This window comes from Antechinus flavipes, chromosome 4 (assembly GCF_016432865.1).
Source record: "Antechinus flavipes isolate AdamAnt ecotype Samford, QLD, Australia chromosome 4, AdamAnt_v2, whole genome shotgun sequence".
Lineage (NCBI taxonomy): Eukaryota > Metazoa > Chordata > Mammalia > Dasyuromorphia > Dasyuridae > Antechinus > Antechinus flavipes.
This window is the reverse complement of record NC_067401.1, coordinates 384,153,428-384,165,901: the sequence shown is the minus strand read 5'-3', so window position 1 is coordinate 384,165,901 and position 12,474 is coordinate 384,153,428. Positions and strand designations below refer to the sequence as shown.

Here is a 12,474-nt window from a genome sequence, read left to right as displayed (position 1 = left end):
GTAGCCTCCCCCCAACCCTTTTTCCTTCCTAAGCCACTCCCCATGGTAGTCACAGGCCAGATCTTCAGGGAGCTCAGTAGGAATGCCTGGGGAGGGTGGGGAGGAGAGGATTCATGTCTCAGGGGTTCACACACTCCCGAGACCACAGGTCTCTTTAAGTTTGGATGTTTCTGCTGTGACTTAGGTCCTGGCCTTTGTACAATTATCAGCCCAGACTGGCTCTCATCTGCACCCCTGAACCAGATCACATAATTCCCCCACGAGGAAGCCTCCACTTTTCCTGCTACCCTGGCTGAAAGGATATCCTGCCCTCAGGTCAGTTCAGGACAAGCTGCAAAAGTCAGGGATGAGCAAAGAATCTGCTCTCATTCCTGACCCAAGGGATCTCACATAACTCTGACCCCTCCACCCGATCTCCAAGGACAGACAATCAGAGCCCTTCCTATGCTCTTCATGGAATCACAGCAAACTCCACTGAATGCCTCAGAGGCACCAGAAGGAAAGCCTAGACATGGTGGAAAGGTCAATAGGAAGTAGGCTGGGCAGGATCAGACAGGATCGGACCAAAGGATCTCAGTGGAAGTCACTGACAGGAGAAAAGGGCACTGGGTTTGGAGGTAAGATATTTGGGGTTGCTTTCTGATCCTGTCATAAACTAATCAGGCAAGCTCAGACCAATCACTTCCCCTAGTTTCTCACTGAACTAAATAACCTCTTTCCAGCTCTGCCATTTGGAAAGCCTCCTATCATGGGCCTCCAGTTTTCTCATCCATGCTACCTAACATTTAATTGGCAACATGTCTCCTTACAATGACTGCCTCATTCTCTTAGCTCCAAATCCAATAAATCCATTCACTGTCCCCTACACATAACCTGGCTTTTTCCTAACCTCCACAGAGAACACTGACCACACTGACCACACCCTGACCCTTTCCTCTGCTCCCGGTCTCAGACTAAACTTCACCTTCTCCTTAAGTAGCATCATCTTCATTTTTATTATTTGTGTCTCCTCAATATTTCCGTACTAAGTTCATGCTGCAAAAGGATCCTGTGCTGATACTGATCCTTGGGAATATGGATCACAGATAAAGGGACTTGAGTTGATTCAATTCAGGCTGACTAAATGTTTTTACAAAGCATCTGTTTATAGAATACGGATTATAGATTTCAAGTTGAAAGGAACCTGAGAAGACATTTACTCTAACTCCCCTCATTTTAAATGCAAGGAAATTGAGGTTCAGAGTGATTAAATGAGCAGTCCAGCATAGCATAGATAGTAAATGTCACATTTGAACCCAAATCTTTGGAGTTCCAAGTCTAGCACTGTATTGATTACTTTAAGCCTGCCTTTAACTGGTCTTCAGTACAATGACTTTCCTTTCTCTGTGTCTGTATTTTCAAATGGAAGTTTTCTGAGAACAGGGACTAAGCCTCCCTCCATTTATTTCCTTGTCCTTCCAATATAAAGAAATACACAGCCAAGGAATATTCACTCTATCAGTTGCATCCAGAGGGCAAGAGCACAACTTTCCTATTGTAGATAACCCAGGGTCTTCTTGACTGAGTTCACAACGCTCTCTCCCCTTTGGGATTGGCAGCCAGCGGGGTGTGGACTGAAAACACCAGTTAGCACTTGTTGAGGAGAAGGTTTATGAGTGTGGAGGTGTGACCATGTTTGTAGTCACAAACAAGATTATTGGCAGAACCACATAGAAAAAAAAAATTAAAGCTCCATTAAATTAGTATCTTCCAGGGGGTATGTCAAAACAAGACATCTCCCTGTGAGGTTATCAGTCCTCTTCAAAAGCAAAGAATAAACAATAACAACAACCTTGCTCTCAACTTCAGGTACAGGACCATGGACAACTTACCTTCTCTTTGGGGAAGAACTCACAGAAATGGAAAATTACTGTTCATTTCATGGTCAGATTCATGTAGTGTTCTGCCCAGAATTTATAAAGTGTTTTCCTCATAACCCTGAGAGGTGAGTCAGTCAGTCAATACTAAACATTTATCTAGCACCTATTATGTGTCAGCACTAAAGAAAAAAGAAAAAAGAAAAGAAAATCTCTCCTCATCTACCCCACCATCACCCTCCGGTCCTTGCTGTTCATCTTCCTAAAGTTCAACATGAAATGGGTTACTTCTCTAACGTCAGGTTAAGGTTCAGAGTTACACATAGTTACCAAGTACTGGACCCAGGATTTTAACCTGGTTCTTTAAGCTTCAATTCTATTGTTTCTTCCACAATATCTCAATGTCTCTAGAAATGAAAAGAAATTCTAGAAAGGTTCTTGCTTCACAGAGTATTAAAAGCTGGAAGGATTCTAGATTGAGAGCTGAAAAGTCCCTTAGAAATCATCTAGGCCAATCTTTTATTTGAGAGCTACAGTGCTGCCTGGGTTCACACAGCTACTAAAGGGCAGAACCACAATAGAACCCAAAGCAACCAACTTCCAGTTCTTCACCTAGCCAGGCAGGACTAAAACTAACCTAATTTTTTCTTCTATTTTTAAAGACCATGCTTCAACCACCTTAGTAGTAACTGTGTAATGGAAAGAAATATTGTATCAGTAATCAGAAAACCCTTGTTCTTGTTGATGAACTAATGTTGCTTCCAAAACTTAGGAGCTGAGTACCTTGAGCCAATCAATCACGCTGTTTCTCTCAGCTTTAGCTTTCTCATCCAATAAATAGGAATAATATTACACAGATCTGAAGGAGGAAAATATGCATACATATATACACAAACTCCTAATATATTATATCACATATAATATTTTCCATATTGCATATGCTATGCATAATGTATATGTTTTACACATATTTATGTGTATTGCATGTAATGCATATATTCCACACACATTTATAACATGTGTGCCTTGTATATAATGTACATTTTCAATGCATATTTCTAACAATATGCACAATGTATATAATTTATAAACACACACATATTTATAACATTATGTATGTTATCTATAATGTATACATTCTATACATATTTATAACACCTGTGTATGCTGTAGGACCCAGCTTCTTAAACTGTGGTTAGTGATCCTATATTGGATCTTGTAACTGAATGTGGGGGTTATGAAATTATAATTTACTATCAGTAAATGTTTGATTTGTATACCTATTTTATATAACTATGTACTCGGGGTCATGTAAAAATTTCTTTTTTATTATTATAGCTTTTTCTTTCTATATATATGTGTGTGTGTGTGTATGTGTGTGTGTGTGTGTATTCCACACATATCTATAATGTGTATATGCTGTATGTATGTATTCTACACACATTTATAACACATGCACAAAACATATCTAATGTATATATTCCACATTTATGACACATATATGTTGTACATGAAGTAAATATTCCCACACATAGTTATAACATGCCTGTATGTTATCTGTAATGTATATATTTACATACGTTATTCATGCACATATTCATAACCCATTTTATATATAAGGTATATATTTCTGTACACATGCTTATAACATATGTACATTGTATCTGAAGTACATTTCATTCACATACTTATGACACACATGTACAGTGTATATAGTGTATCTATTCCTCAAACCTATATGTATGTAATATGTGGTACATATAGTCACATGTATTTATAACATATATGCATGCTATCTATAATGTGTATCTTCTGTACACATATTTATAACATGTATGTGTTGTCTATAATGCATATGTCCCACAAACATTTATAATGTGTGTGTTGTATACAATGAATAGATTTCACATATTTATAACATTTCACAATGTATATAATTTGTGACACATGTATATATTGTAAATAATGTATCTGTTCTTATATATTATAACATGTGCATTATTAATGGTGTATGTATTCCACACATGTAAAATGTATGAAGGATCTACAATGTATATATTTCACACATATTTATAAAACACATTATATAATGTATATCTTTCATGCACCTATTTATAATATTACATATGGTATAAATTTCTGTAAACTTATTTGTAATGTGTACAATGTATACAATGTACGTATTTACATATATATTTGGGAAATATGTGTATGTTATATACAATGTATTTCACACTCGTTTTTGTGAACTGCAAAGCACCATATAAATGTCATTTATTATTATTCTGGTCTTAATAGCTCTTCAATTAGTCACCTGCTTAACACACCCACTGCCACTAACCTAATTTAGGTGCTCACTGACTCTTGGTTAAGCTATGGTAATGACTTCTACTAGGTTTCCCTGCCCATCCTACACACCACAATGCCAGAATAGTCTTTCTAAAGCACAGCTTCAAACATGTCATTCCCTCCCTTGTTCCATAACTTTTAATAGTTCTTCAATTTGTTCAGAATTTAGTCCAGATGTCTTAACCTGGCATTCAAAGTCCTCTACCATCTGACTGCAACCTATCTTTCTAACTTCATCTCATACTGCTCCCCTTATGTTCTAGCAAATCGAATTATCCCCCCTGAAAAATGCCCTGTGTTTTCCTACCTCCATGCTTTTGTTTGTGCTGTCCCTTCTGCCTGAAACACCCTCCACTGATCATCCTCATAGAATAAAAACTTATCCATCTTCACAGGATTAAGAACAGAAAGTGATCTTAGTGACCCAGTGGTCCAGTCTCTTATATCACATATGAAAAAATGAAACCCAGAAAGCTTAGGTCAGCTGGCTGATCCAACATCCCCTTAGTAGCACAGTCTGAGTCTAAAGCCAATATTCTTTCTATTACACCATCCTTGAGCTTGAGCTCGATGTCACCTTCTCCATGGAGCCCTCCCTAATCTTCCCACTTAAATCTGAGCTCCCTTATTTACTTAGCTATGTAGTGCAATAGTTAGAGCACCAGGCTTGGCCTGACATCAGAAAGATCTGAATTCAAGTGTGATCTCAGACACTTACAGTTGTGTGACTCTGGGCAAACTACTTCTGTAAAATGGACATACCTTCCAGGCTTGTTGTAAGAAGCAAATAAGATAATGATTATAAACACTTAGTATCTTAGCAAATGATGTTTAAATATTAACTGTTTTCAACTGTTATCATCATCACTGTTATTATTATTTCTAAATTGATAGATATTTTGGCTTGTTCCTTTTCTATAGCAGAGTTTCTTAAATTTTTTCCATTCACAGCCCCTTTTCATCAAGAAATTTTTAAGTGATAAATATGTACACATATATTGTATTTAAGATATACTTTAACATATTTAATATGTATGAGACTGCCTGCCATCTAGGGGAGGAGGTGGAGGGAAGAAAGGGAAAAGTGGGAACAGAAGTGTTTGCAAGGGTCAATGTTGAAAAATTACCCATGCATATATTCTGCCAAGAAAAACCTATAATATACTTCAACAACAGTACTCTATGAGGATCAATTCTGATGGACGTGGCCCTCTTCAACAATGAGATGAACCAAATCAGTTCCAACAGAGCAGTAATGAACTGAACCAGCTTCGCCCAGGGAAAGAACTCTGGGAGATGACTATGAACCACTACATAGAATTTCCAATCCCTCTATTTTTGTCCACCTGCATTTTTGATTTCCTTCACAGGCTAATTGTACACTGTTTCAAAGTCCGACTCTTTTTATACAGCAAAATAACTGTATGGACATGTATACATATATTGTATTTAACTTATACCTTAACATATTTAACATGTATTGGTCAACCTGCCATCTGGGAGAAGGGGTGGGGAGAAGGAGGGAAAAAATTGGAACAAAAGGATTTGCAACTGTCAATGCTGAAAAATATACATGCATATATCTTGTAAATAAAAAGCCATAATAAAAAAAGAAACAAATAAACAATTATTCAGCAATAATATAATAAAGATAATAATTAACATTAAAATTTTCATAACCCCCACATTCAGTTACAAGATCCAATATAGGATCACTAACCACAGTTTAAGAAGCTGGGTCCTACAGCATTGGACCTTACAATAGTGACTAGTTCATATTTCCTTTCCTACATTATAAGCATCCTGAGGGCAGAACTTAACTCCCACCATACCTGGCACAAAGAAAGTATTGAACAAATATTCAATGGGTCAGTGTACAATAACCCTCATTAGTACTAAGTTCTTCCTCACCTCTTAAATTACTTAAGTAATTTAAGGGATAGTATTATGAAATTTGGGCTAGATATGAATATGGTGGAAAGAACAGTAGCTCTTACAATCTATGTTGTAGGAAAGAAAAGAAAAAATCTTTATGGGAAATGACTCCACCAACCAAAGCCCTCTATCCTCCAATCCTGATGTTGCTAGCTCAGCTGGACATAGTGAAATACAAAGTAGCCACATGTGGCTGAGCAGTTGCCATGTAGTGAGGGTCATGGGAATAATCCAGGTGTGGGAAGACCTGTGGGTGATAACAACCTATCCAACCAGTGAGTCACAGAAGTCAGAGGTTCAAGAATAGATATAAGACAACATATCAATAAATGCTATGGAATAAAAGGCCAACCACTCTGTCTATAATTAGAGGAACAGGGCAATGCAATGAATACAAAAATTGACTTTGTAAAAGTGAATGTTGAGCCACATTGTAAGAAAGCAAAGGAACATGGATTCATGAAGGACCAAGGACATGGAGAAGTGACAAAATTAAAAAGGTCTCCCTTTAAACTAAGTAGAAAACAAGTAGTTGAGTCACCTTTTCCCCAAGTCTGATGCCCTTTTCTGTAGATAGAGAACTCTTGGAGAGTATAGACATCTAGAGTCTCCAACCTGGGTCTTACTTCCTCTCTAATATGGCTATTGAGTGTGCAGTCTCTACTTCCTGCTTTGCTAGTCCCCTATTGTTATAACCCATTAGATTTAATTGTTTTCTCAGAGGCAGCTAGGTGATGCAATGGACAGAGTACTGGTCCTGAAGTCAGGAGAACCTGAGTTCAAATACAACTCAGACACTCAACACTTACTAGCTATCAGATCCTGGACAAGTCACTTAATCCCAATTGCCTTGCCAAAAAAAAAAAAAAGGAATTCAAAATAATTGCTTTCTCAGTCACCTGAGTGCCCTAGTGGTCAGGAAGACCACTTTAAATTGAAATGAGAAAGTCATTTCACTTCTCTTGTCAGTTTTCCTAGTCTACAAAATAGAATAATAATAGAACCTCAACCTTCAAAGGGTTGTTGTGGAGAACAATATAAAGTAATACACTATATAAATGGCAGCTATTATACTATTATTATTATTTTGAAAAAGTAGATCACCATTTCTAGTTAATAAATGGGAGAAAAGATTACCCAGGGAGATAATTTCAGGTGCTGAGAGATTCGAGTCACCAGCTCCCAGTCTTTGACCTTGTCAACAGACAATCTCAAGGATTTGTACCTTTCTTAGCCAACACAATTTATAACCCACTCTCAGTTATTCAGACTTCCTAGTAATAGGGGGTGCTTAAATAATCCCCAAACCTCATTTTAGAATTACAGTCTAACTACAGCAACAAGATTATGTGATGATCAACTATGACGGACTTGGTTCTTTTTAACAATGAGGTAATTCAAGGGAATTGCAATAGATTTGTGATGGAAAGTGCCATCCACATTCAGAGATAGAATTATGGAGGCTGAATGTGAATCAGAATAGTATTTTCACCTTTTTGTTGTTGTTGTTTGCTTTTTTCCCTCATTTTTTTCTATTTTGGCCTGGTTTTTCTTGCACAGCATGATAAATGTGGAAGTATTTAAAAGAACTGCACATGTTTAATCTATATTGGATTATTTGCTGTGTAGGGGATGGGGGAGAGAGGGAGGGAGGGAGGGAAACAATTTGTAACACAAACTTTTGCAAGGGTAACTCTTGAAAACTATATTTGTATGTATTTTGAAAAATAAAAAGCTATTATTATTTTTAAAAATAAAGTGAGAAATTCATACTTTAAAAAAAAAAACAGAATTCCATTCTACCATTCTCCAACCAAATCTCTTACCAGAGCTGCTCAGAAGGGATAAAATGCTTTGGTTTTAATTTCTCTTCCTCTCCTTGAACTTCAGGGCAGAGAAGCCAAGGACTTCATTGATTCATCTGCAGGCTCATCTATTCCTGAATAATAGAAAATTAGTCATTTTAGGATGTCTACCCAGAACTATGATGCTGGGTATGGTATAAATCAGATTTCTAGGTCTGTTTCTGATTCTCAGCTTTGCCATCCTTAGTCCATTTCATTGAATATAAAGGACTTCAGAATCCTTGGCCTTCCTTCAAGGCTTCTCACTGTGATCTTCTCCATAAGGCCTTCCCTGCTATCCCCAGTAGTTAACATTCTCCTCTTGCTCAGATTATGGTTATTGATCTGGATAGATGACATAACCCTTAATTGACTATAAGCGCCTTGAGAGCAAAAAATATTTTAATCTTATTTCCCCAGAATTTAGCAAAGATACTAGCATATAGTGGGCATTCAATCATTCAACAAACATTTATTAAGCATTTACTATGTACTAGGCCCTGTGCTAAACACCAGAGATACAGCAACTTTTTTTTTTTAAGTGGACATGCTTAGCAAGTATTTGATTGAACTGATTGAATTATTGAATCTAAGTGGGTGACAGCAGCCTATACTCTGTGTGACATAGTGGTTCTAACAATGGACTTCAGATCAGGAAGATTTGAGTTCAGATTCTGCCTCAGACACTTACTAGCTGTGAGATCTGGGTTACGTTACTTAACACTTTGCCTCAGTTTCCTGTTCTATAAAATGAGGGTGATAATTAGGGCACCTAGTTCACAGGGTATGAGATAACAATTATTAAGTGTTTTGCGAACCCTAAAGTACCATATAAAATTTACAAATATAAATTACTCTCACCCTATTCTCCCTTTTTCTCTCCTGGGCTTGGTCTTCTTTCTCTCCCTGATTCATCTGTCAACCCAATACTATCCCATCAGTAGGTTCCTTCTGATGCTTCTCAGGCACCAAACCTTTGCCCCCAGCTCCCTTAGGAAGCCCATTTTCTCCCCAGGCTTCCATTCTGTCACTCCCAGACCATCAAAAAGAGATATAGTCAGAGTGCCCCTCCCAGTTTAGGGTCTCCTCTTTTCATTTGCCTACTCAACTAACAGAGGAATTGCACTAGGTTTTTCTACAACATCATTTCTATTTCTGTTACATATTCAATGTCCCACCAGCTCTAAGAACCAGTCCCTTCTCCTTTCCCTCTACTTCAAAAGCTTTGCTCAGATCACCCTTAGAATCCTAGATTCAGAGTTGGAAGGAATTTTGAGAATCATCAGGAATACACTGTGAGATTCAGGATGGCCCATGCCTCTTGTAAACCCTAGGCTGGGAAAAATCAAAGGGGCTTACTGAGGGAGGGAAGGAGATGAGACAAGATTCTAATAAGTTCTCTCTTTCTCTTTGCTCTCCCAATATAATTTCTCTTTTCTTGATGACCCTGCATAGGACTGATGCACTGCAGGTTTCTCCTGGGGAGTCCTTGTCTGCATCAGAGATCTGCAAAGCACTGTGTCAAAGTTACTGAATGGACCAAAGGCATGTACATGTGGGTGTGTGCCCACATACACGCAGTTCTCAGTTTCTCTTCCATCAAGACAAATGGAAGAATTTGGCAATGGCAAAGACCAGTCACAGCCAAGAGGGATGAGCTCTCATCCAAAGGAGTACGCCAGAGGTATAGCCTTGTCCTGAAGAAACCCTTCTAGACTCTCAGCAGAATCACAATTACCTTTAAAGGTAATTCCCAGCTGAGGTACAATTTGGGCAAACATCCATCTGGATATGAGTAGAGAATTTGGGCAAAGGCTCAGTCAGACAGCCACACTCAGCAGCATACATAGTCATGAAAATCAATCTCAGGCTCACCTAAAGGCCAAAGGAAAACCAATGGCAGCTCCAGAATTAGACTCCAGACCAGAAAGAATCCAGAGCTGCAGTCTCTTCAGACTTTGGCTGCTCAGCATAGCTATAAAATTTGCCTTCATTTAATTTTTCCATGAATATTACCAAGAATGGGAAGGCCAGGTTCCAGGAGGGCTAAATATTTGGAAGGTTTGGTACCTCTTCATCTCTACTTTGTAATCATTGGCTGGAGGTGTGTGTTGGAGATGGGAGACAATATTTTGGGCCCAGTTACCACTTTCCAAGCCTATTTCTCCTGCTATCACTCTCTCGGAGCAACAAGGCAATACCCTGCTAAAGAGCTGGTCCAGAGTGAAAATTCAGAGCTGATTCCCAAAGCTAGCTTCCTCACCTAAGGTGATCTGGGAGTTTAAGGTGGATAGGAAACAAGATGGTATCAGGACTTTAATTCTGGGGCTCCCCTTTGAAAAAATCTCCTGTTATAAGAAGAACAGCCCAAAGTGCAGAACTCCCAGGAAGAGTTGGGGGGAAAGAAAACAGTCCAGCTAGGGACAATAGAGATTCCATCTCCGGCAGGGCTGGTGGGGATGAGGAGGGGAATGCAATGAAAGCCCCAAAGTGGGAGGAGGGGGAAGGAGGGGGAAAGCGAAGGAATGAAAGGAGGAAGGCTTCCTCGCAGCAAGGAAGCTCCCTGACCTGGCATCCCGACTGTGTTTGCACAAACTAACCGTGATGCTTTTGGTAACCAACTCTTCCTAAATCCAGGGATCCTGCCAAGCCCCCAGTCTTCCCACCCCACCCCAGCCACGCTTTTCCACTGCTGGCTTTCCACTGCGGTTCCTCCCAAGCACCCAAACCTCCCAAGCTCCCAAGCTGGAAAGAAGCGCCCAGGCCTGGGAGGGAGCCAAGGGGGCCACTTTCCCAGCCAGCCTAACAACTCCAGCTTATTAGGGCTCTCCCGGCTCTCTGCCTTCCACTTGTGCTCTTCCTCCTCTCACTGCAAGGGTGCTACTGCAGCGCCCTTATAAGGCAGAAGCTAGTCTTCAACCTCCCTCCCCCCCCCAAAAAAAAAAAAAAAGTAATAAAAATTCTTGTCCTTCCCGGGACCGGACACTGACTTTTCCCCCATTGCAAGAGAAAACAGTCATCCCTCGGGGCAGGTTTTACTATTTGTTTCTCATCTTAAACACAAACAAAACCTAAAGGTTTGGGGGAGTTCAGGTCGTCCTCGCAGTCTGGAGTCCAGGGGTGGGTACTCTGGGGCCAGAGGAGTTCCCCTTCCCCACCCCCACCCCCGTACCCTCCACCTCCTCCAGCAGGGCTGGGAGCACGCTAGCCCTACAACCTGCTCAGCCCCACAGCTCTCCTCTCCTTTCTGCTCCCCGCAGCATCCAGGGCTGAGGCTGCAGTCCAGGAACCTTCCCCATTCCTCCCATTGTTACACCTCCATGTTGGGAAGAGCCCCTGACCGGGTCAGTGCTCTCCACGTCCGTCATTCTCAGACGTGGGGTGGGAGCCCCCGCGGCTGACTGAGGCTTACCTGGGTTGGCACGTCTGCAAGATCGAACTGGTTCCCGATTGCCCGGTGCGTGTGGCTGGCTGTGCTCACTGGAGCTTCGCCGACGTCTCCTCGCTCTGCGAGCTGTTTGGTGCACCAACCTCAAGGTGTTTCCAGCCCCAAGGCTCCCTCTCCTCTTCCCTTCTCCAGCCCACGGGGTCCATAAACCAACATCCAAAGCCGACGAGTCCCTGAAGAAGGGTCCCTGATGCAGTGGAGGAGGCTGCCAAGAGCGAAGTCGCTGGGCTTGCATGCAGAGAGAGAGAGAGAGAGAGAGAGAGAGAGAGAGAGAGAGAGAGAGAGACCCAAAGCGGAGCTCAAGCTTGCTAGCAGAGTACAGCAACCATGAGTAGGACAATAGCAAAAGGAGGAAAAAGGGAATGAGCCATCTCCCGGAAACGAGGGGCACTGCACCAAGCAAGTCCGGCCTCAATCTCTGAGACCCTTGACAGGCTCCCCGTCCGCTGGCTAGAGCCAAGTCTCTGAGCCGGAGGAGAGCGGGAGGGTGGAGCCCAGATCCCACCGCTCTGACCTCCCTCCACCCTCTCCTCCCGGGCCTTCCCATCCAGCTAAGGGGAGGAGGAGGAGGAGGAAGAGGAGGAGGAGGAGGAGGAGGGGAGGACCGGGAGAGAAGTGGACAGGGAGAAGATCCTGCTACTGATACCCGGGCAGATAGCCTAAAATTTCCACTAACTTTTCCCTCCCGGAACTCCATTTATTTGGGATCAGATGAAAAAAAAAAAAAAAATCTTTAGACATCGGAAAAAAAAAAAAAGGAAGCACCTTTGGGGTGCCCAGATTAAAGAGTATGGTATGGCCGGAGCGCCTCCCTTTCAGGACTCCCAAGCATTTTTTCATGTTCATCTCTTTTATCTACCCACCCATCCTTGCATGTGAAAGGATTTGAGGTGTGCTCCGGAAGTCCGAGAGGTCCAGGGATCGGAAGGGAACCTCTAACACCTGGAGAGATGGAAATTCCCAACCAAGTGGAGAAAGGAAGGGGAGATGCCAAGGTGAAGAAAGACCAAGGAATCATTTTCATATACTATATTCCAAAATA

General features: G+C 41.1%; 1 protein-coding gene across 1 annotated transcript in view; it reads right to left on the bottom strand.

Annotated features, from left to right (window-relative positions):
• Positions 1–11,684, bottom strand: part of PIK3C2B (phosphatidylinositol-4-phosphate 3-kinase catalytic subunit type 2 beta) — a 73,686-nt gene extending 62,002 nt beyond the window's left edge. Inside the window, exons 1-2 of the mRNA XM_051998559.1 lie at positions 11,397–11,684; positions 7,967–8,079 (exon numbers count right to left, since the gene is read on the bottom strand). The gene's annotated coding sequence lies outside the window, so the exon portion shown is untranslated. The remainder of the gene's footprint in view (positions 1–7,966; positions 8,080–11,396) is intronic.
• Positions 11,685–12,474: the final 790 nt, after the last annotated feature.